Raw genomic sequence first — 24,864 nt, forward strand, 5'->3', positions numbered from 1 at the left:
ATCCTGGAGAAGACTCTTGAGAATCCCTTGGATAGCAATGAGATCAAACCAGTCAATCCTAAGGGAAGTCAACCCTGAAAACTCATTAGAAGAACTGATGCTGAAGCTGAATCTCCAATTCTTTGGCCACCTGACTTGAAGAGCCAAGTCAATGGAAAAACTCTCATGCTGGGAAAGATTGAGGGCAGGAGGAGAAGGTGGTGACAGAGGATAAGATGGTTGGATGGCATCACTGACTCAATGGACTTGAGTTTGAGCTAACTCAGAGAGACAGTGAAGGACAAGGAAGCCTGGCATGTTGCAGTTCATGAGAAAGTAAAGAACTGGACACAACTTAGCAACTGAACAACACATATTTTGTTAGTTTTCATGATTAAACTTATGTTTGGCAAAGATCCCTCTTAATCATGTTTCACATGGCAACTAGAACTCACAGTACAAATATAAATACAAATATATATATATAAACATATATATAATTACAATAAGCACAAACATAAAAATCTACCATAGTTTAAAAATATGCATGAATGAATTTCTATAATATTCTAACAATTTCTTCTATGTGGGATAAATGAGGAAGTCTTTGTGACCCTATGGACTATATCCTGCCAGGCTCCTCTGTTCATGGGGGTTCTCCAGGCAAGGCTACTGGAGTGGGTTGCCATGCTCTCCTCCAGAGGATCTTCCCAACCCAAGGATCAAACCCAGGTCTTCCACACTGCAGGATTCTTTACCATCTAAGCCACCAGAGAAGCCCCTACATTTAAATTTCATGATAGTCATTGAGTGCAAGAAGATACTCTGCGAGGATGGATATGTCTTTTGGCCTGGAAAGAAGGTCAAAAAGTTGCCTGTGAAAACTTGCAACAGCTGGCTTCAAGCAGAGTATTTAACTTGTCTCTAGAAATTTGGGGCTAAGGGTTAGATATCACTCTGTGACTTTCTTGTCACAACAGTTTCTGTGATGTTTTAACAAATATGAACACTCAATTCACTAAAACAACATTTTTTTTCTGGTTTGTATTTGTATACTGGAAATGGCAGAATTGGTAATTTTCTAAGATAGAAGAAGGCCTGTGAAGAGTCTGACAATCCCAAACCTTCTAGAAACTGTTTTTGAACTTAGTAAATACACCTTATGTCATATTAGGACTTTCCATAATTTTTCTTATATTACCATCAGCTATATTCAATTTATCCTTTTAAACAAACGTTAAGCAACTCAAATGAACCTATCATATGGTCTTTTATGCCATTCAACACATAACTCAATGTTTTACATGTATCAGGTACTTTTGTGTATGTCTGATAATAAACAGAAAGGAAAATATCAGACAAGTTGTAGTTGAAGAAGTAAGTAGAGGCTAAACCACATAGGGTTTTGAAAGTCATGTGAATGGTCTTTAGCCAGGATCAACAGGAAGTCAGGGAAATATTTTTAAGCAAAATTATGACACAAATTAATATATGCTTAAAAAAAGTTTAATTTCAGTGCAAATATTAACCATAAGAAGATGAAAATATATGCAGTTGGGCCCAGTATGGTTAAGGTGGTAGCAGTCGATTTGATAAAGCAGATTCAAATGAGAAGCAAAGTCATAAAGGTAAGCAGCGGACTGAATACAAAAGAATGAAAGCAAGGGCAGTGTCGAGAGTGAATCTTCGATCTTTGACTTGCCTATTCATCATCATTACCCAAATCCAGAAAAATGAACTTGCGCACTGTGGTGGGAGGTTCCAAGATGGCCCCCAGGAATCCTTACTGTCTGGTGGTCACAATTTCTGTGTACTCTCCTCTCATTCTAAGTCCCGACTGACCAGAGTACCTGAGAGAATACTGTGGGGGTGATACGGCAGCACCTGTGCTGGTCTCTTGGAGAAGCCATCCACCATTGAGACCTCAGCAGTAGCCATGTGGAGAGTAAAGGAGGCCTGATAACACAGTCTTGATTGCCCAGACTTGTGAGTAACGTACTTTAGAAGTGTATCCTCCACCTTTCATCGAGTCTTAAATGCCTGCGGTCGTGGGCTTCACCTGACTGAATACCAAGCCAAAATAATTTAGTCAAGCCACTCCCAAATTTCTGACTTAGAGAAACTGAGAGAAAATAAATATTTGATTTGTATTCAGCCTCCAAGTTGTGAGGTAATTTGTTACACAAAATTAGATGACTAGTACATGCAGGATATCTCTGAGTTTGACTTCGGGCATGTTAAGTTTGGATAGCTGCCACATATCCAAGAGGAGTTTGGAATTTGCAGTTGTGTACATTCCCTGGGAGCTGAGAGGAGAGACTGGATTTGACATGCAGAATAAGGAGTGATCTGCTTATCACTGGGAGCTGAAATCACCTACAGGGAGAATATAGAATAAAAAAAATAATTATGCCTATGAAAAGATTGGGGGTTTCAACACTGAATGGCCGGGAAGAACAGGATAGGAGCACAAAGAAATATTGACAATAAGTATGTGGAGAGGATAAAGAACTCAAGATGTTCAGAGGATTGTGTGATTTCTGGAGGAAGGTATGACTGACAGTTTCAAGTATAGAAAGGTCCTGTAATAAAGGTTAAAAAAAGCATTTTGGATTCAGAAACAGATTTCTGACCTTATTGAGAATTGCTTAATTTAATATTTTGGAAGAATAGAAAAGTGGAGAGAGTGACAACTTAGCTTCCGTCAGAGGCATTAACTCTGGCAATGCAAAATGTTTTCTAATCTGGCCATCTGGAAGTCATAGTGAAACACTTTCATGGTTCATTTGTACAGTCAAGTAGAGATTAAATCATACCTATATCGAGTTGTGATTTAAAACATCGATCATTTACTATTAGAGACATCTAAGCAATTATAGCATAGAAAAGGCAAAGCTAATTTTAAATGTTAATATTTTGTGTCCCCAATGTAATCATATAGAAGAAATTCACACTCAACAGAATCACAAAGCCTTGTAAAAATGGCAGAAAAAGAAATTGAAAAATAAAAGAACGATGTAAGAAATAAGAAATTACTATGATTTTCCATCACAGATTTAGTAGTAATGGACATATTTCCCTAGAAATTAATGGCAATTATCATGAGAGAGAAATTTAAAAAATACAGGAAACACAACGTGTCCAACAAAAGAAAAGAGCATGAGGGAAGAGCGAAGTATTTACTCAAACCTAGAAATGCCACGTTAGTTTGATTCCAAATACGTGAAAGGTAGTGTTCTATTTTAATAGAATGGTTTATTTTCCTTTCTTCTTTATCTGCCACTTCACAACTGCTACCTGCCAGAGTACATCTGAAATTGCAGTCCCCTAAATGGAAAGGAGTATTTGTTATGTATTGTAATCATTTTCACAATCAAAATGGTAAAATAAAATAAACAGGAAATTTCTCACCTATTTACTTCCTAAGAAGAATGTGCTACATGAGACAACTACAGATCAAAAAATGTAATCAATTCTCTCATTTGTAAATACAGATAAATCAGATATTTAATAAATAATATAGTAATTCAAAGAAAAGGAAAACTCAAAATTTATATTCATCTATATATTTTATTTCATTATATATTGATAAGCATGACAGTATAAACCAAAAATGCTTTCTTAAAATACTGTTTCTCATTTTAATACCTAGTAGTCAAAATAAATACATATATATTATTACATTCTCCATAACCACCTCTGCTTTGAATTATTTTTCAGTGATGACATGTCTATGTTTGTCTCATTCATGGCTATCCATATTGCATATTTGAAATTATTTTTAATTCCATATTGTAGGTGTTTACTATTGTAGTAAAACTGTTGGTTTTCTTCTGATAAAATCAATGTGGTTTAGTCACTGTCATATCCAGCTCTTTGCAACATGAACCTGGCAGCACGCCAGGTTTCCCTATCCTCCACTATCTCCCAGAGTTTGCTCATATTTATGCATCAGTCAGTGATGATATTTAAACATCTCATCCTCTGCTGCCGCATTCTCCTTTTGCCTTCAATCTTTCCCAGCATCAGTCTTTTTCCAAAGAGGTGGCTCTTCACATTAGGCGGTCAAAGTACTGGAGTGCCAGCTTTGCTCTCTAATGTTACTTTTTCTATGTCATGGTTCCATATGTTGGAAATCCAGCGGAGCTTAGCTGGGTCCTATTCTCACGGTCTCAGAAAGCTGAAATCAAAGTGTCAGTCAATTGCATTCTTATTAGAAATTGTGTTCATATTCCAAGCTCATTCCTTCTCTCTGCAGAATTCAGTTCTCTGAAGTAGTAGGACGAAGGATTTCCTTAATTTTCTGGCTTTTAGCCCCAGGGAGACTTTCTCAATTCCTTAAGACCACCACACTTCTCAGGTCACACATTTTATCCTCAACCCCACGTTACATCCACCCCTTCCCATGTTCTATATCTCTGACTTCTGCTATCAGACAAATACATTTTCATTTTGTTTTGTTTGTAAGGGCTCATTTGATTAGGTGAGGCCCAGCAAGATCATCTCCCTGTCTGAAGGTCAGCTGAGACATATAACCCAATATTATCATGAGAGTGACATCTCACCATATTTACAGAGAATTAAGGTGTGTGTGAACTGGACATGGAACAACAGACTGGTTCTAAATAGGAAAAGGAGTATGTCAAGGCTGTATTGTCACCCTGTATATTTAACTTATATGCAGAGTACATCATGAGAAATGCTGGACTGGGAGAAACACAAGCTGGAATCAAGAATGCTGGTAGAAATATCAATAACCTCAGATATGCAGATGACACCACCCTTATGGCAGAAATTGAAGAGGAACTAAAAAGCCTCTTGATGAAAGTGAAAGTGGAGAGTGAAAAAGTTGGCTTAAAGCTCAACATTCAGAAAATGAAGATCATGGCATCCGATCCCATCACTTCATGGGATGTAGACGGGAAAACAGTGGAAACACTGTCAGACTTTATTTTTCTGGGCTCCAAAATCACTGCAGATGGTGACTGCAGCCATGAAATTAAAAGACACTTACTCCTTGGAAGGAAAGTTATGACCAACCTAGATAGCATATTCAAAAGCAGAGACATTACTTTGCCAACAAAGGTCCATCTAGTCAAGGCTATGGTTTTTCCTGTAGTCATGTATGGATGCGAGAGTTGGACTGTGAAGAAGGCTGAGCGCCAAAGAATTGATGCTTTTGAACTGTGGTGTTGGAGAAGACTCTTGAGAGTCCCTTGGACTGCAAGGAGATCCAACCAGTCCATTCTGAAGGAGATCAGCCCTGGGATTTCTTTGGAAGGAATGATGCTAAAGCTGAAACTCCAGTACTTTGGCCATCTCATGCGAAGAGTTGACTCATTGGAAAAGACTCTGATGCTTGGAGGGATTGGGGGCAAGAAGAGAAGGGGCGACAGAGGATGAGATGGCTGGATGGCATCACTGACTCGATGGACGTGAGTCTCAGTGAACTCCGGGAGTTGGTGATAGACAGGGAGGCCTGGTGTGCTGGGATTCATGGGGTCGCAAAGAGTCGGACACAACTGAGCGACTGATCTGACCTGATCTGATTTGATCTGATCTTAAGAAGCCACTTTATAAATTCAGTTTACACACCAGGAAAAAAAAAAAAAAAGTGATTCTTTCAAAAAGTAAAAGGCAAATCTATAATGGTTTCTTCGAACTGCAGCATCTAAATACATTTTTTATCTTCCCTACCTCTCTTGCCCAAAACTCTAGGCCAAGTTATACAATTATCCTGCAAGTCATTCCCACCACAAGTATCTGTCTTTGGGTAGCATTTAATGTTAATCACATTCTCTTGCTTTCCATTAGAGTAATTGTTTGTCTCTCTCCCTCCTGTGGAAGATTATTATGTCTACAATCTATCTACATAAGTGTTATGGGTTGTAAATGTATGTCTTCTCCCTGGGTGACTATTATATACATAATCTGTTACCTTTTTCCATTAAGCTAATGAATGGTTGACACTTGTGATGAGAGCAATCTGGCATCTTTAAATGTTGTCTTAAAAGTTAAAAATTGAGGGTCCGTAGTCAAACCTACTGAACAACATCTGTTTTGCATTCAGCATACAGCAAAAAGTTCTTGCTTTCCTACTGACAACAGAAGACATTAAATGGATTATGACTTAATTTCTCTCCTACTTTAGTCGAAGCAAATTTGCTGACTCCACAGTTCAGACAATGTGCTTGGCATTTTGGATGATTAAGGAAAACTTTAAAAAGACAAACTTTGGAAATAGAATACAAACTCTTTACCACCAATGGAAATCCCATGGACAGAGGAACTTGGCAGGCTACAGTCCATGGGGTTGCAAAGAGTTGGACATGACTTAGTGACTAAGCATACACACACTCACATGTTATAGAATACCACATTAAATCTGAATAATGACAGCATGGTTATATGTAAGTAATAAGTTTGATTTAAATGACTGGAAAAATTCTGTGAGAGAACATTTGGATTATTTACACCAGATAATTCAAAAGATTTAATAAAAGGAGACATTTTCTTGGTTGGAAATTCAAGAGCATATTTTAAATCTACATTTAGTTTTAGAACATGTAGAAGATGAAGATGACTCTTCCAAGATGATCCAAATTTGACCTCTCAAGTGAACTTCACCTTTATATATAAAACTAGAGCTATAATTTCTAAATTTTAAAATTCCTACTCTCAAGACATAGTTCGGTTCAGTTGAGTCTCTCAGTTGTGTCTGACTCTTTGCGACCCCATGGACTACAGCACACCAGGCATCCGTGTCCATCACACCAGGCTTCCCTGTCCATCACCAACTCCTGGAGTTTACTCAAATTCATGTCCATTGAATCGGTGATGCCATCCAACCATCTCATCCTCCGTCATCCCATTCTCCTCCAACCTTCAATCTTTCCCAGCATCAGTGTCTTTTCCAATGAGTTAGTTCTTTACCTCAGGTGGCCAAAGTACTAGAGTTTCAGCTTTAACATCAGTCCTTCCAATAAACACCCTGGAATGATCTCCTTTAAGGTAGACTGCTTGGATCTCCTTGCAGTCCAAGGGACTCTCAAGACTCTTCTCCAACACCAGAGTTCAAAAGCATCAATTCTTCCACTCACAGCTTTCTTTATAATCCAACTCTCACATCCATACATGACCACTAGAAAAACCATAGCCTTGACTGGATGGACCTTTGTTGGCAAAATAACGTCTCTGCTTTTGAATGTGCTATCTAGGTCAGTCATAACTTTCCTTCGAAGGAGTAAGCACCTTTTAATTTCATGGCTGCAATCACCATCTGCATGAATTTGGAGCCCAGAAAAATAAAGTCAGCCACTGATTCCACTGTTTTCCCACCTATTTGCCATGAAGTATGAGACTGGATGCCATGATCTTAGTTTTCTGAATGATGAGCTTTAAGCCAACTTTTTCACTCTCCTCTTTCATTTTCAAGAGGCACTTTAGTTCCTCTTCACTTTCTGCCATAAGGGTGCTGTCATCTAAATGTCTGAGATTGTTGATACTTCTCCCAGCAATCTTGATTCCAGCTTGTGCTTCCTCCAGCCCAACATTTCTCATGATGTACTTACAGATACTTAAAAATGTGTGTTATTATCCATATGTTTATAATGTTAGACTATAGTGGAAAATAACAATTTATTCAGCACACTCTATATAGTATGTATAGTAAAACTAGGTATTGATTCATATACTGGAATATAATAAACCATACAAAGAGCATGTTTGAAATTTTGCATATGTCTTGGTTCAGCTTGCAATGACCCCACCCTCAGATTAAATTGAGGATTCAAATTTTTCTACTATTTAGGAGTGGTTAAAAGGATTTGAAATAGCTCAACTGGAATTTCATCACCTTCATTAGCTTTCTGTCTTTTATGGAGCCCATATTTGCAAGAAATCTTCCCTTGGTATCTCTAATTTTCTTGAGGAGATCTCTAGTCTTTCCCATTCTGTTGTTTTCCTCTATTTCTTTGCATTGATCCCTGAGGAAGGCTTTCTTATCTCACCTTGCTATTCTTTGGAACACTGCATTCAGATGCTTATGTCTTTCCTTTTCTCCTTTGCTTTTCACTTCTCTTCTTTTCACAGCTATGTGTAAGGCCTCCTCAGACAGCCATTTTGCTTCTTTGCATTTCTTTTCCATGGGGATGGTCTTGATCTGTCTCCTGTACAATGTCATGAACCTCCATCCATAGTTCATCAGGCACTCTATCTATCAGATCTAGTCCCTTAAATCTATTTCTCACTTCCATTGTATAATCATAAGGGATTTGATTTAGGTGATACCTGAATGGTCTAGTGGTTTTCCCTACTTTCTTCAATTTAAGTCTGAATTTGGCAATAAGGGGTTCATGATCTGAGCTGCAGTCAGCTCCTGGTCTTGTTTTTGATGACTGTATAGAGCTTCTTTATCTTTGGCTGCAAAGAATATAATAAATCTGATTTCGGTGTTGACCATCTAACAGAAGCAGAAGATATTAAGAAGAGGTGGCAAGAATATACAGAAGAACTGTACAAAAAAGACCTTTACGACCCAGATAATCACGATGGTGTGATCACTCACCTAGAGTCAGACATCCTGGAATGTGAAGTCAACTGGACCTTAGAAAGCATCACTATGAACAAAGCTAGTGGAGGTGATGGAATTCCAGTTGAGCTATTTCAAATCCTCAAAGATGATGCTATGAAAGTGCTGCACTCAATATGCCAGCTAATTTGGAAAACAGCAGTGGCCACAGGACTGGAAAAGGTCAGTTTTCATTCCAATCCCAAAGAAAGGCAATGCCAAAGAATGCTCAAACTACTGCCCAATTGCACTCATCTCACACACTAGTAAAGTAATGCTCAGAATTCTCCAAGCCAGACTTCAGTAATACATGAACTGTGAACTTCCAGGTGTTCAAAATGGTTTTAGAAAAGGCAGAGGAACCAGAGATCAAATTGCCAACATCCCGCTGAATCTTCAAAAAAGCAAGAGAGTTCCAGAAAAACATCTATTTCTGCTTTATTGACTATGCCAAACCTTTGACTGTGTGGATCAGAATAAACTGTGGAAAATTCTGAAAGAGAGGGGAATATCAGACCACCTTACCTGCCTCTTGAGAAACCTATATGCAGGTCAGGAGGCAACAGTTAGAACTGGACATGGAACAACAGACTGGTTCCCAGTAGGAAAAGGAGTCTGTCAAGGCTCGATATTATCACCCTGCTTATTTAACTTACATGCAGAGTACATCATGAGAAACGCTGGGCTGGAAGAAGCACAAGCTGGAATCAACATTGCTGGGAGAAATATCAAGAAGCTCAGATATGCAGATGACACCACCCTTATGGCAGAAAGTGAAGAAGAACTCAAAAGCCTCTTGATGAAAGTGAAAGTGGAGAGTGAAAAAGTTGGCTTAAAGCTCAACATTCAGAAAATGAAGATCATCGCATCTGGTCCCATCACTTCATGGCAAATAGATGGGGAAACAGTGGAAACAGTGGCTGACTTTATTTTGGTAGGCTCCAAAATCACTGCAAATGGTGACTGCAGCCATGAAATTAAAAGACGCTTACTCCTTGGAAGGAAAGTTATGACCAACTTAGATAGCATATTCAAAAGCAGAGACATTACTTTGCTAACAAAGGTCTATCCAGTCAAGGCTATGGTTTTTCCTGTGGTCATGTACGGATGTGAGAGTTGGAATATGAAGAAAGCAGAGCACTGAAGAATTGATGCTTTTGAACTGTGGTGTTGGAGAAGACTCTTGCGAGTCCCTTGGACTGCAAGGAGATCTAACCAGTCCATTCTAAAGGAGATCAGTCCTGGGTCTTCATTGGAAAGAATGATGCTAAAGCTGAAACTCCAGTACTTTGGCCACCTCATGCAAAGAGTTGACTCATTGGAAAAGACTCTGATGCTGGGAGGAATTGGGGGCAGGAGGAGAAAGGGGCGACAGAGGATGAGATGGCTGGATGGCATCACTGACTCGATGGACTTGAGTTTGAGTGAGTTCCAGGAGTGGTAATGGACAGGGAGGCCTGGCGTGCTGCAATTCATGCGGTTGGAAAGAATTGGACACGACTGAGTGACTGAACTGAACTGAACTGAACTCACTAGCTTTGTTCATAGTGATGCTTCCTAAGGTCTACTTGACTTCATATTCCAGGATGTCTGGCTCTAGGTGAGTGATCACACCATCATGATTATCTGGGTGGTGAAGATATTTTTTGTATAGTTCTGTGTATTCTTGCCACCTCTTCTTGATATCTTCTGCTTCTGTTAGGTCCATACCATTTCTGTCCTTTATTGAGCCCATCTTTGCATGAAATGTTCCCTTGGTGTCTCGATTCTCTTAAAGAGATCTCTAGTCTTTCCCATTCTATTTCTTTGCGTTGATCACTGAGGAAGTCCTTCTTATTTCTCCTAACTTTTCTTTGGAACTCTGTATCCATATGAGTATATCTTTCCTTTTCTCCTTTGCCTTTCACTTCTCTTCTTTCCACAGCTATTTGTAAGGCCTCCTCAGACAACCATTTTGCCTTTTTGTAATTCTTTTTCTTGGGGATGGTCTTGATCACTGCCTCCTGTACAATGCCAGGAACCTCTGTCCATAGTTCTTCAGGCACTCTGTCTATCAGATCTAATCCCTTAAATCTATTTTCCACTTCTACTGTATAGTCATAAGGGATTTGATTTAAGTCATATCTGAATAGTCTAGTGGTTTTCCCAACTTTCTTCAATTACAGTCTGAATTTGGCAATAAGGAGTTCATGATCTGAGCCACAGTCATCTCCCGGTCTTGTTTTTGCTGACTGTATAGAGCTTCTCCACCTTTGGCTGCAAAGAATATAATCAATCTGATTTTGGTGTTGACCATCTGGTGATGTCCATGTGTGTATAGTCTTCTCTTGTGTTGTTGGAAGAGGGTGTTTGCTATGGCCAGTGCATTCTCAAGGCAAAACTATATTAGCCTTTGCCCTGCTTCTTTCTGTATTCCAAGGCCAAATTTGCCGATTACTCCAGGTGTTTCTTGACTTCCTACTTTTGCATTCCAGTCCCCTGTAAAGAAAAGGACATCTTTTTTGGCTGTTAGTTCTAGGAGGTCTTTTAGGTATTCATGGAATTGTTCAACTTCAGCTTCTTCAACATTACCAATTGGGGCATAGACTTGGATTACTCTGATATTAATAGGTTTGTCTTAGAAATGAACAGAGATCATTCTGTCATTTTTGAGACTGCATCCAAGTACTGCATTTTGGACTTTTGTTGAGTATGATGGTATTCCATTTCTTCTAAGGGATTCTTGCCCACAAAGGTAAATATAATGGTCATATGAGTTAAATTCACCCATAGAAGTCCATCCTAGTTCACTAATTCCTAAAATGTCAGTGTTCATTCTTGCCATCTCCTATTTGACCACTTCCAATTTGCCTTGATTCATAGACCTAACATTCCAGGTTCCTATTCAATATTACTCTTTACAGCATCAGACTTTACTTCCATCACCAGACAGATCCACAACTGGATGTTGTTTTTGCTTTGGCTCCATCTTTTCATACTTTCTGGAGTTACTTCTCCACTAATCTCCAGTAGCATATTGGACACCTACCTACCTGGGGAGTTCATCTTTCAGTGTTCTATCTTTTTGACTTTTCATACTTCATGGAGTTCTCAAGGCAAGAATACTGAAGCAGTTTGCCATTTCCTTCTCCAGTGGACCACATTTTGTCAGAACCCTCCACCGTGACCAAATCCTAAAAGATGACGCTGTGAAAGCGCTGCACTCAATATGCCAGCAAATTTGGAAAACTCAGCAGTGACCACAGGACTGGAAAAGGTCAATTTTCATCCCAATCCCAAATAAAGAAAATGCCTAAGAATGTTCAGACTATTGCCTAATTGCACTCATCTCACATGCTAGGAAAGTAATGCTCAAAATTTTCCAAGCTAGGCTTCAATAGTATGTGAAACTTGAACTTCCAGATATTCAAGCTGGATTTAGAAAAGGCAAAGGAACCAGAAATCAAACTGCTAACATCTGTTGGATCATCAACAAAGCAAGAGAGCTCCAGAAAAACATCTATCTACTTTATTGACTATGTCAAAGACTTTGACTGTGTGGATCAAAACAAACTACGGAAAATTATTCAAGAGATGAGAATACCAGACCACCTGACCTTCCTCCTGATAAATCTGTATGTGGGTCATGAAGCAAATGTTAGAACTTGACATGGAACAACAGACTTGTTCCTAATCGGGAAAGGAGTATGTCAGGGCTGTATATTGTCACCCTGCTTATTTAACTTATATGCACAGTATATTATGGAAAATGCTGGGCTGAATGAAGCACAAGCTGGAATCAAGATTACCAGGAAAAATATCAATAATCTCAGATATGCAGATGACACTACCCTTATGGCAGAAAGTGAAGAACTAAAGTGAAGAGGCCTCTTGATGAAAGTGAAAGAAGAGAGTGAAAAAGTTGGCTTTAAACTCAACATTTAGAAAACTAAGATCATGGCATCTAATCCCATCACTTAAAGGCAAATAGATGGGGAAACAATGGAAACAGTGACAGACTTTTTTTTGTTGTTGTTGGGGGGTGAGGCACAAAATCATTGCAGATGGTGATTGCAGCCATGAAATTTAAAGATGCTTGCTCCTTGGAAGAAAAGCTATGTCCAACCTAGATAGCTTATTAAAAAGCAGAGACATTACTTTGCCAAAGAAGCTCTGGCTAGTCAAGGCTATGGATTTTTCAAGTAGTCATGTATGGATGTGAGAGTTGGAGTATAAAGAAAGCTGGACAGTGAAGAATTGATGTTTTTGAACTGCGGTGTTGGAAAAGACTTTTGAGAGTCCCTTGGACACCAAGGACATCCAACCAGTCCATCCTAAAGGAAATCAGTCCTGAATATTCATTGGAAGGGCTGATGCTGAAGCTGAAACTCCAATATTTTGGCCACCTGATGTGAAGAACTGACACACTGGAAGAGTCCCTAATGCTGGGGAAAATTGAAGGCAGGACGAGAAGGAAACGACAGAGGATGAGATGGTTGGATGGCATCACCGACTCAATGGACATGAGTTTGAGTAATCTCCAGGAGTAGGTAATGGACAGAGAGGCCTGGTGTTTACCATATATGGAGTCGCCAAGAGTCAGACACAATTGAGCGACTGAACTGAACTGAACTGAAAAGGATTTAGTTGGGGATGACGGAAAAATAGACTGTAAGAATCTTCATAGTTATGAGGAGAAAATAGGAGTCTTATTTGTTTGATAGTATGAGATGTGAGGTCTCTAAATGTTGTAGTCATTTTCTGACCACAATAACAAGAATTACATCTGACTCATCTGTAAGACTTACATTCCATCAGATCTTGAACTGAGAGATTTACACTTTTTTATTCAGTTCAGTTCAGTTAAGTTCAGTTGGTCAGTCATGCCCGACTCTTTGCAACCCCATGAATTGCAGCATGCCAGGCCTTCCTGTCCATCACCATCTCCTGGAGTTCACTCAAACTCACATCCATCGAGTCAGTGATGTCATCCAGCCATCTCATCCTCTCTCATCCCCTTTTCCTCCTGCCCCCAATTCCTCCCAGAATCAGTCTTTTCCAATGAGTCAACTCTTCGCATGAAGTGGCCAAAGTACTGGAGTTTCAGCTTTAGCATCATTCCTTCCAAAGAAATCCCAGGGCTGATCTCCTTCAGAATGGACTGGTTGGATCTCCTTGCAGTCCAAGGGACTCTCAATAATCTTCTCCAACACCACAGTTCAAAAGCATCAATTCTTCGGCACTCAGCTTTCTTCACAGTCCAACTCTCGCATCCATACATGACTACTGGAAAAACAATAGCCTTGACTAGATGGCTTTGTTGGCAAAGTAATGTCTCTGCTTTCCAATATGCTATCTAGATTGGTCAAAACTTTTCTTCCAAGGAGTAAGCGTCTTTTAATTTCATGGCTGCAGTCACCATCTGCATTGATTTTGGAGCCCCAAAAATAAAGTCTGACACTGTTTCCACTGTTTCCCCATCTATTTCCCATGAAGTGATTGGAAAACTCAGCAGTGGCCACAGGACTCAAGATGGTCAGGTTTCATTCCAATCCCAAAGAAAGGCAATGCCAAAGAATGCTCAAACTACCGCACAATTGAACTCATCTCACACGCTAGTAAAGTAATGCTCAAAATTCGCCAAGCCAGGCTTCAGCAATATGTGAACCGTGAACTTCTAGATGTTCAAGCTGGTTTTAGAAAAGGCAGAGGAACCAGAGATCAAATTGCCAACATCTGCTGGATCATCAAAAAAGCAAGAGAGTTCCAGAAAAACATCTACTTCTGCTTTATTGACTATGCCGAAGTCTTTGACTGTGTGGATCACAATACACTGTGGAAAATTCTGAAAAAGATGGGAATACCAGACCACCTGACCGTCAGGAAGCAACAGTTAGAACTGGACATGGAACAACAGACTGGTTCCAAATAGGAAAGGGAGTACGACAAGGCTGTACATTGTTTAACTTATTTAACTTATATACAGTTATTTAACTTTATACAGAGTACATCATGAGAAATGCTGGACTGGAAGAAGTACAAGCTAGAATCAAGATTGCCGGGAGAAATATCAATAACCTCAGACATGCAGATGACACCACCCTTATGGCAGAAAGTGAAGAGGAACTAAAAAGCCTTTTGATGAAAGTGAAAGAAGAGAGTGAAAAAGTTGGCTTAAAGCTCAACATTCAGAAAATGAAGATCATGGCATCTGGTCCCATTACTTCATGGGAAATAGATGGATAAACAGTTTTTTATTAGCTCATTCAAATTTCTCAAAAATATGGTATAGGTATTATTGTTGTCTTCTCTTTCAGATAAGGATACTAGGGCCCAGTTGATAATGCTAAGGAAGAGATAAGGAAACCAAGGCTACACAGTGATTAAAATATACACTGTTGGTGCTAGAGTCGAACTTTCTAAATATTTAGCCTATATAAGAAGTCATCATATGCAGTTGCAGTCACAGTATAAGTGTCAGAGAAAACATGAATAGAAAAGGATTCCTTTAATACCCAATGTTGGGTTTATACATTAAATCTTGTCCTAATCTCTAAACATTTTAGTTACAGTAGCTAATGGATATCCTATTGCTTGTGGTTTTGTTGTTTCTCTGTTTAGTTTTGTCTAATCTGTTCTGTTTGTTTATTTGTTTGTTTATGTATAAGTCAGGTGGAACTCATCATCCTAATTTAATCCCAGTGTGTTCAGTGAGAGAATGAAAAATATTCACCATAAGGACCAAAAGTTATGAGTGTGGGCATCTCATTACAGAATGGCACCTTACACCTGCAACTGTGACTTCAATATAATTTTTATGTGTCATGATGATTAGCATTTTTCTGTTTTGATTCAAATAAATGAATAATTGCTCATGATTTCATAAAGCAAAACCCACTACATGATAAAATTATCTCATTTTTATTTCCTTTATTGCCTATTCATACAGTATTGAATAATATAATTAGTACACAAATATTGCAAGACAAATCATTTAAATATTATTTGATTCACAACATCATTAGCAATTCAACACAGCACAATTTGTTTTCCTTAATTAAACATATCAATCCCAGGGAATTGGATGGTTTGAAAGAATGTTATTGGCAGTTGATTTATTTATCTGTTGTTTGGTTTGTTGACTTACTCATTTATTACCTCCAGGTCACTGAGCCTGATCAAATTGGAGTGGGAAATTATTATAATAAGATGGGACTCTCCTGATTTGCATCAGTGACCAGGTTACACCAATATTGTTCCTTCACATAAAATATGAACATTAATATCACTAATTTGAATGCTTGCACTGAGACATTACTTCAGGCAGGTCCATTAAATGAAATGTTGACACCCTTTCAAACAAACCACCCTTCCCAAGCTTATGATTGTATATTGGCTGTAGTTAAAAATGCTTTCTTGCATTTCTGAGGTTAGTCTAGGAAGAAAAAAAAGCATGGATTTTGTTCCCTTCTTAATAGTTTTTTCTGAACCATTTTCTGCTCATGGGATCACCTGAGTAATTCCCATTATAATTTATTCTAGTTTGAAACAAAATTATCACAGACATTTGTACCATTTACTTATATAGTTTTAGAAAGCTGTCTTTCTAAAAGTATACAAATGTACTTGTTTTCTTGCATATATATATATATATATACACATGTATATATACAATACATGATAATTATAAACAATGCTTAAAATGAAAAGGCAGTTAAGTGATATTATTAAAGTCACTGAAATATGACATGCATTTGGTAGTTGGTCACTGTTAATGTTTTGGACAGATTATGAGGCCTCTAGCTACCACAGTAATAATGATTATATTTAGAAAAAGATGATCTCCAATGCCTAGACTGGGGCTTTGTCTAAAGGAAACTCAATAAATATTTGTTAATATAATTCATTATATATGGACATACATTTTGATAATGTTACTTGAAAATGAGATAAAAATTATATACATCTCATGAATGCCCAACTGAAAGTTGCTCGGTCGTGTCCAACTTTTTGGGACCCCATGGACTGTACAGTTCACGGAATTCTCCAGCAGGAATACTGGAGTGGGTAGCCTTTTCTTCTCCAGGGGATCTTCCCAACCCAGAGATATAACCCAGGTCTCTGGCACTGCAGGCGGATTCTTTACCTGCTGAGCCACAAGGGAAGCCCAAGAAAACTGGAGTGGGTAGCCTATCCCTTTTCCAGCAGATCTTCCTGTCCCAGGAATCGAATTGAGGTCTCCTGCCTTGCAGGTGGATTCTGAACCAACTCAGCTATCAGGGAAGCCCCTTGAATGCCCAAAGTACACTCTTAAAAAATCAACAGAAAAATTCTATTTTGCTATTTTCTTTTCTACATATGCTGTTTTATGCATTTGAGAATACAAATAAAGTGAGTAGATATCTGATGACAGCTCTAGTATCTGTTTTAGCTTGGCTGTAATTTAATTCCCTCTGTTTTTGATTATCTTTTGCATACTCTTCTGCAATCTTCATGTTGTGTCTTGAGTGTGTTATTTATTTATCTGTTTTTTATTTTGAAAGTTGGTTTAAAATAATTACTTTCTAGCAGCAGCCCCTGAGCCTATTTGAAAAGCTTTTTTCTTAAATCTTACTAGATTTCAACTTTTCCTTGTGTATATCTGGAAAATGGGCCACAAAGTCTAGGCTGACACAAAGTGAAATTTTGTTGTTATAGCAGTAAAGATGCTTCACTGTTGAGGAGTATCCTGGAAATATAGTGATAGTTGTTATATTTTTGAAAATTGCATAAGATAAAGCTTTAAAGATTCTCACTTTTGAATTCATTGAAAAGTTTAAGAAATGTATCAGATATGGTACATATTTTCCATTTTGATTTCTTTCCCTAATTCTTATAGGCAGCAATTATGGATTTTCACCAAATACCTTTTCAGCTCTTCTGGCTTCTTATCCATTTCATACGCTCATTTTTTAATTCTACTACATTAATTTTTTAAGCTCACTGGCTGTCATATGTCTCTTCTGTTATCTAACAGCTCTTTTGTATTTTAATTGTGGTGTATTTGGAGAAATGTCTCTACTCAAGCTAATGATCACTAGGACGAGATCCGACCTATGTTTCACAAAAAGGAAAGCCATATGTTGGTGAGATGAGGGTAACAAGTAGTGATGTGATTGTGCAGAGAGAAGGAAATGGAAACAAGAGCCAAGTTGAAAGAGAAATAGAAAAGCAACAGTTCAAAAATTACCCTTCCAGTTGAGCATCATTGAAAAGAATAAAACTAGGAAAGACATAAATTTTTTTTAGAAAAATGATAAAAGTACAAACTATAAGGGAGTTAAGTCAAGGAGATATAAAGATAAAAAAACATTTTACAATAGCTTCATTTAAAGGTAGACATTTAATTTCTTATTTAAATGCTTTTTTCTCTACAGTCACCCTCTGTGTTTTTTCAGTCTTTTAAGTTTATTGAGGCTTTCACAGGCTAAGTCAAAGATCTCTCCTGGTAAATGTTACACTGCACTCAAAAATATGTCGGTTATTTTCAAATATCTTCTGATATTGATTTTTAGCATAATTCTACAATGATAAGAGAACAGACTCTGCATGATTTCAACACCTTTAGACCATGAAATTTTTGCACCTTATGTTCCTGGATACATTCCAGTGTTTCTTAGTTTATAGTCTATGGTAACATGAATGGAATTTGTTTCCTATTGAAATGTGAGAATTGTATAAATCTCACTTATGGTAAATAGGTTCATGGTGCTTTTCAGGTCTACTATATCCTTCTATTTTTCTGTCTATTCATTATATTACTTTTTGAGAGTTTGATACTGAAACTCCAACAAAAATCTTGAATTATTTGCCTAAAAAATAACTGCAATATATAGTGGACCTAATGTAACTTTGATCTGTATTTTCCAAGTCTCCTGTAAATGTACTGTCATAGTCTCATAATTTAAAAAATAAAAAAGAAAGAGAAAAAAAAGTCAGGGTGATATAAAGATAAAAGACCATTTTATACTAACTTACTTAATTTTGTCAGTATATCTATTTATATTAATAAGAGAGTATCAATTTTGATGAGATTCCCTATTATCTGCATTCTGATACATTTGTTTGATGTTATAAACCAAATAAGGAAATAACTGGAACCATTCATTATATTCTAATGCAACTGATTTTTTTTATTCATTAATTTTAAATACTATAAAAAGAAAATGAGTTTGTATTTACATTTGGAAATTGGCCATATTAAAAGATATATTGAGATATAAAAAAGCACATATGGGTAAGACAATACTTAATTTGTGTTAAGTGGTAACAATTTGTTTTGACTCAGTCCTCAGCACAACTATACATTACAGATTTCCTGCCCAAACTACTCTGGGCACTATAATTTTGTAACTCAGTTTCTCATAAAAAGATAGATGGCATTTCCCCAGCTTGATCTATCATTTTTTAAAAAGAAGTAATTAGTTTTAATTTTAAAAATCTAGAAAAAGATCAGAGAGATGCAACATAATCATGATCAACAAAAAAAGGAAAAAAAGCTTTAATACAAGTATAAAGGATATCACAGCACTGTAGGTATATAAAACAGGTGAGTCAACATATTTATTTAGAATCCCAGTAAAATCTGTTGTTTGTATTAAAGAGAGATCCCATTTATTAAAGTAAATGAATCCCAGGGTTTATAAAAATATAAGAAAACACAGAGAAGATTCAGTATAAAGATATACTCAGAATTAATTTAAAGGAGATTATCCTATTTATGATTCTGCTGGAATCCCATATACAAGCCTCAATTACAATGAAGGTTCACTTGTAAAGGCTGGAGTGAGTTTCAAGTATGGGACACATTGGCTCAGTCATGGTGGTCAGTAATTTATGGGAGTTGACCTCAGGGAGATTAGGACCTACCACTTACTAGCTGTGAGTTGAACAGTATCATTGAGCTCTCTAATTCTTCATTTCCTGTGGAATTCATAACTGTCAGGTAACTCCTGTTAAAATATTTAGCAAAGTGCTTGAATGAATGAGTGATAGTCCCTCAGTCATGTCCAACTCTTTGCGACCCCATGGACTCCAGCCTGCCAGGCTCCTCTGTCCGTGGAATTCTCCAGGCCAGAATACTAGAGTGGGTTCCCGTTTCCTTCTCCAAGGAAGTGGCCTCATGCATATTAATTGCCCACTTAAGGTCTGTTGTCATTGATTCTATTTCCTAGGTTGCCCTCAAGCTAGAGTTCCAAGTTTACTACTGCTGACCAGGTTGCATGTTGAGAATCCAAAGGAGCTACCATATTCCTCTATAATGTTAAAGATATAGTTTAAAGATATCTGTGCAATTCCCAATGTGTAGACCCAATATGCATTCATCAAATTTTAAAGAGGCTAACCCTGAGACTATAAAAATGAAAAACTGGAAAAGGAAAGACAAAGAAAAAGGTACAGTAAAAAAGAACATAGAACAAAGGTTTAAAGAGGTTGATCCTTGAAATACAACGCAGTGCAGAATTGATGGTTACATTTCAAGCATATACAAGGTAGTAATCTCAGGTGGTACCTACCTCAGGCCAAATAAATAATGTACATTTTGTCTACTTAACATCATGGTCCTAGTAATCGCCACTGCAAAAGCAGAAGCTTCATCAGAGAAATATTACTGAAATCAAAAATAGTTCATTACAAGGTAAAAAAGACCATTTTGAATCACTGGACTTAAGATGCGTAATATAAGGGTAGTGTCCTTCCTCTAGGGGCTTCCCAGGTGGCGTTAGTGGTAAAGAACTTGCTGCCAATGCAGGAGAACTAAGAGACGCTGGTTTGATCCCTGGGTCAGGAAGATCCCCTGGAGGAAGAAATGGCAACCCACGCCAGTATTCCTGCCTGGAAAATCCCATGGACAGAGGAACCTGGCAGACTATACAGTCCATGGGGTTGCAAAGAGTCAAACACGACTAAAGCGACTTAGCACAGCACAATTCTTCCTCTAACGTAAGGACTAGGCCCATTTCCTGTCCTTTATTTGGATCAAGATTCCACAATTGACAGAAAACACACGGGTGAGGCATTATGTTATTGACTTCTCTCAATTTTTGATTTTTAAAAAAATGAACTTATGAAAGAGCTGAAGGCATAACCATTAGCCATCAAATTACTTACAATTTGCAAGGCCATGGAGACACACTGGCCACATTGTTGAAGCTACTTAGAAAAAATTATCTCCACAGTAGCACCGGGCCAAAGGTTTCCAAATTTTTCTATCAGGATTGAGCATTGGAATTTACACTTTAAGAATCTTGGAAACTACCTTTGACAGTGGAGGTGATGAAAAGATTCGAGGGGTTAGATCTGGTAGACAGACTTCCTTGAAGAACTGTAGACAAAGGTGTGTAGCATTGTACAAAAGGCAGTGACAAAACCCAACCCAAAGAAAAAGAAATGCAAGAGGGCAAAGTAGTTGTCTGAATGAGGTTTTACAAACAGCTGAGAAGGGAAGCAAAAGGCAAAGGAGAAAGGGAAAAGCAAACCCAACTGAACTCAGAATTCCAGACAATAGCAAGGAGAGATAAAGATAAAAAACCTGCTTAAGTGAACAATGCAAAGAAATAGAGAAAAACAATAGAATGGAAAAAAACTAGAGATCTCTTCAAGAAAATAGGAGATATCAAGGGAATATTTTATGGAAGGATGGGCACTATAAAGGAAAGAAATGGTAAGGACCTAACGGAAACAGGACAGATTAAGAAAAAGGTGGCAACAATGCACAAAAGACATATACAAAAAGGTCTTCATGACCCGGATAGCCATGATGGTGTGGTCACTCATCTAGAGCAAGACACCCTAGAGAATGAAGTCAAGTGGGTCTTAGGAAGCATTACTGTGAATAAAGCTAAAGGAGGTGACGGAATTGCAGCTGAGCTATTTCAAATCCTAAAAGATAATGCTGTTAAACTGTTACACTCACTATGTCAGCAAATTTGGAAAACTCAGCAGTGGCCATAGGGCTAGAAAAGGTCAGTTTCCATTCCAATTCCAAAGAAGGGTAATGCCAAAGAATGTTCAAACTACTGGAAAATTGCATTCATTTCACATGCTAGCAAAGCAATGCTCAAAATCATTCAAGCTAGTCTTCAGCAGTCTGTGACCAAGAATTTCCAGATGTACAAGCTGGATTTAGAAAAGGCAGAGGAACCAGAGATCAAATTGCCAATATTTGTTAGATCATGGAAAACAAAAGGGAATTCCAGAAAAAAAAAATCTACTTCTTCTACTTCTGCTTTATTGACTACACTAAAACCTTTGACTGTGTAGATTACAGCAAACTATGGAAAATTCTTAAAGTGATGGGATTACCAGACTACCTTACCTGCCTCCTAAGAACCGTGTATGGAGGTAAAAAAGTTACAATTAGAACTGGACATATAACAATGGACTGGTTCAAAACTGGGAAAGTAATGTGTCAAGGCTGTGTATTATCACCCTACTTTTTTAACTTATATGCAGAGTACATCATGTGAAATGCCAGGCTAGATGAATCAAAAGCTGTAATCAAGATTGCCAGGAGAAATATCAATAACTTCAGATATGCAGATGATACAACTCTAATGACAGAAAGTGAAAAGGAACTAAAGAGACTCTTGATGAAGGTGAAAGAGGAGAGTGAAAAAGCTGGCTTAAAACTCAGCATTCAGAAAACTGAGATCATGGCATCCAGTCCCATCACTTCATGGCATATAGAAAGGATAAAAAGAGGAAACAGTGACAGACTTTATTTTCGGGGGGCTCCAAAATTACTGCAGATGGTGACTGCAACCATGAAATTAAAAGATGCTTGCTCCTTGTAAGAAGAGCTGTGACACACCTAGACAGCCTATTAAAAAGCACAGATATCATCTTGCTGACAAAGGTTCATATTGTCAAAGCTGTTTTCTCTAGTAATCGTGTACAGATGTGAGAGTTGGACCATAAAGAAGGCTGAGACCGAAGAATTGATAGATTTATATTGTGGTGCTGGAGAAGACTCTTGAGAGTCCCTTGGACAGCAAGGACATCAAACCAGTCAACCCTGAAGGAAATCAATCCTGAATATTCACTACAAGAACTAATGCTGAAGCTGAAGCTCCAATACTTTGGCCACATAATACGAAGAGCTGACACACTGGAAAAGACTCCAATGCTGGGAAAGACTGAGGACAGGAGAAAGGGGTGACAGAGGATAAGATGGTTGAATGGCATCATCGACTCAAAGGCCATGAGTTCAAGATAGTGAAGAACACGGAAGCCGTGTGTGTGGCACTCATGAGTTTGCAAAGAGTCAGAGAACAACAGCCATGTCTCATCCACTTTTCTGAGTCTATTTCTACTCTAAATAGCCAGCAAAAATTCACTGTAAAACAGCGAGATTTTGAGATTTGCATATTTGAGCAAGATAAGGTACTGTGGTGTGTCTGCTTTTATCAAAGGATCAGATTAATGGGAAGTTTGATACTAGTCAAAGTCCACAACTGTTTAATATTCTTTGCATGTGAAATTAGTTGGTTTATCATTAATCGTGTTTAGCTGCACCAGATTTTTTTTTTTTTCTGTAGAACTTACTATGCCAATTTTATTACAGTGACTGTTCTCAGGAGGTTTATAACAGTGATTACAGCTCTGTTAATTATTCCCCATATTTTGGGATTGTTTCAAAGTCAATGTAATTTTTTTAAGGCAAAGTTATCAGAAGTTAAAAAAAAAGATTAAATAATTTCCATTATGTTCAGAAATCTTTAGGTTTGGTTATTTTAATAATTATATTATAGTTCATTGATATTTATTATATTTCAAGTAGAAAATTTATTTTATGAATGCAATAATTTATTCCTTTCCTATTCCTTACACCTCATCTGAACATGAGAAAAGAATTCTTAATTATCACAAATTTTCTTCTTCACCCTTTTAAGGAATAAGCCTTCTTAACCAGCCACAGTTACCAATGAAAGTAGTTTCAAATTTCCAATATTAGGTAAATAAAATTTTGATGATGCTGTGTTAATCTCCATGCAGTCATTTATCACCAAGTATTCATTTTCAGATATTTGTATGGAGGTAAGAAATCAAAAACCAAATATTACATGTCTAGTGAAAAGTAGGTCTTCTCACTATCCATCAAAATTAAACCCTAATAGTTATAACAAAAGATTATGTTCTTAGATGGTCTAAGAACATGGATTGACCAGATTCTATGGTAAAGAACTGAATCTGGCAGTAGGCAAGTATTAATTCAGGTACTGAGACCAGAATAACATGGTGGTGGTCAATGCAAAGACCCAAGAATTGATTGTGTTATTGTAGAGTAAAAGAAGCAGAAAATCTAGCTAGATTATCAAGGAGGCAGAATGTTATATGTAGTTAGGCCCAGTAGTTCTCCTAGGGAGTTAAGGTACAAACAAGTTATAGGACTTGCAAATAGCTTTTTGGTTTGTTAACTTCTGATTTATACCTGAATGGTTATTCTGTTGGTTAGCTCATTTTTGACTTAATAATTCTCTATGTACTTACCTTGAGGGCTTAAAAGTTATTATCTTTTATTTAACAAAATAAGATATTAAGCCTTAGGAAAATTGAATTCCACAAGGCCAGATCATTATAGATCTCAGATGAGAATCATGGTTCTTGGATCAATTTTCTTTTCATGATATTGATCCTGATTTCCTCCAGTATTTATGGGATTTTGATGTTTCCTAATTTTATGTCTCAATGTTGAATGGTAAAAATAAAGCAAGCTATTTAAATATGCGTTCCTTAGTTTCCCAACAAACAACAAGGTAGATATGCAGGGTGCAAGAGATATAAGTTTCAAAGAAATTGAAAATTACAACTATATTCCCAATTACATAATAAATGAGTCTTTATGTTCCCTTCAGTGATTCTCATACAGATAAAAAGTTTGGAGCGTGTGTCTATGCAGGTGGAGATTTGTGATGCTTCTGCTGTATGGGAATATAGATGGGATTCACTTTAAGCAATTCAATATATGAAAATGAAGTTTAGTGCTCGCTTTGGCAGCACATATACTAAAATTGGAACGATACAGAGAAGATTAGCATGGCCCCTGCGCAAGGATGACACGCAAATTTGTGAAGCGTTCCATATTTTTATTAACGCATATATATGGAGTTTAGAAAGATGGTAACAATAACCCTATGTACGAGACAGCAAAAGAGACACTGATGTACAGAACAGTCTTATGGACTCTGTTGGAGAGGGAGAGGGTGGGAAGATTTGGGAGAATGGCATTGAAACATGTATAATATCATGTATGAAACGAATTGCCAGTCCAGGTTCGATGCACAATACTGGATGCT

General features: G+C 37.5%; 1 non-coding gene across 1 annotated transcript; it reads left to right on the forward strand.

Moving 5' to 3' along the window:
- The first annotated feature begins 24,549 nt into the window (after positions 1-24,549).
- LOC133227211 (U6 spliceosomal RNA) lies at positions 24,550-24,656 on the forward strand. Its single transcript, XR_009729763.1, has one exon. It is a non-coding gene; the product is annotated as a U6 spliceosomal RNA (small nuclear RNA).
- The last annotated feature ends 208 nt before the right edge of the window (positions 24,657-24,864 follow it).

Source organism: Bos javanicus, chromosome 15 (assembly GCF_032452875.1).
Source record: "Bos javanicus breed banteng chromosome 15, ARS-OSU_banteng_1.0, whole genome shotgun sequence".
Taxonomy (NCBI): Eukaryota; Metazoa; Chordata; class Mammalia; order Artiodactyla; family Bovidae; genus Bos; species Bos javanicus.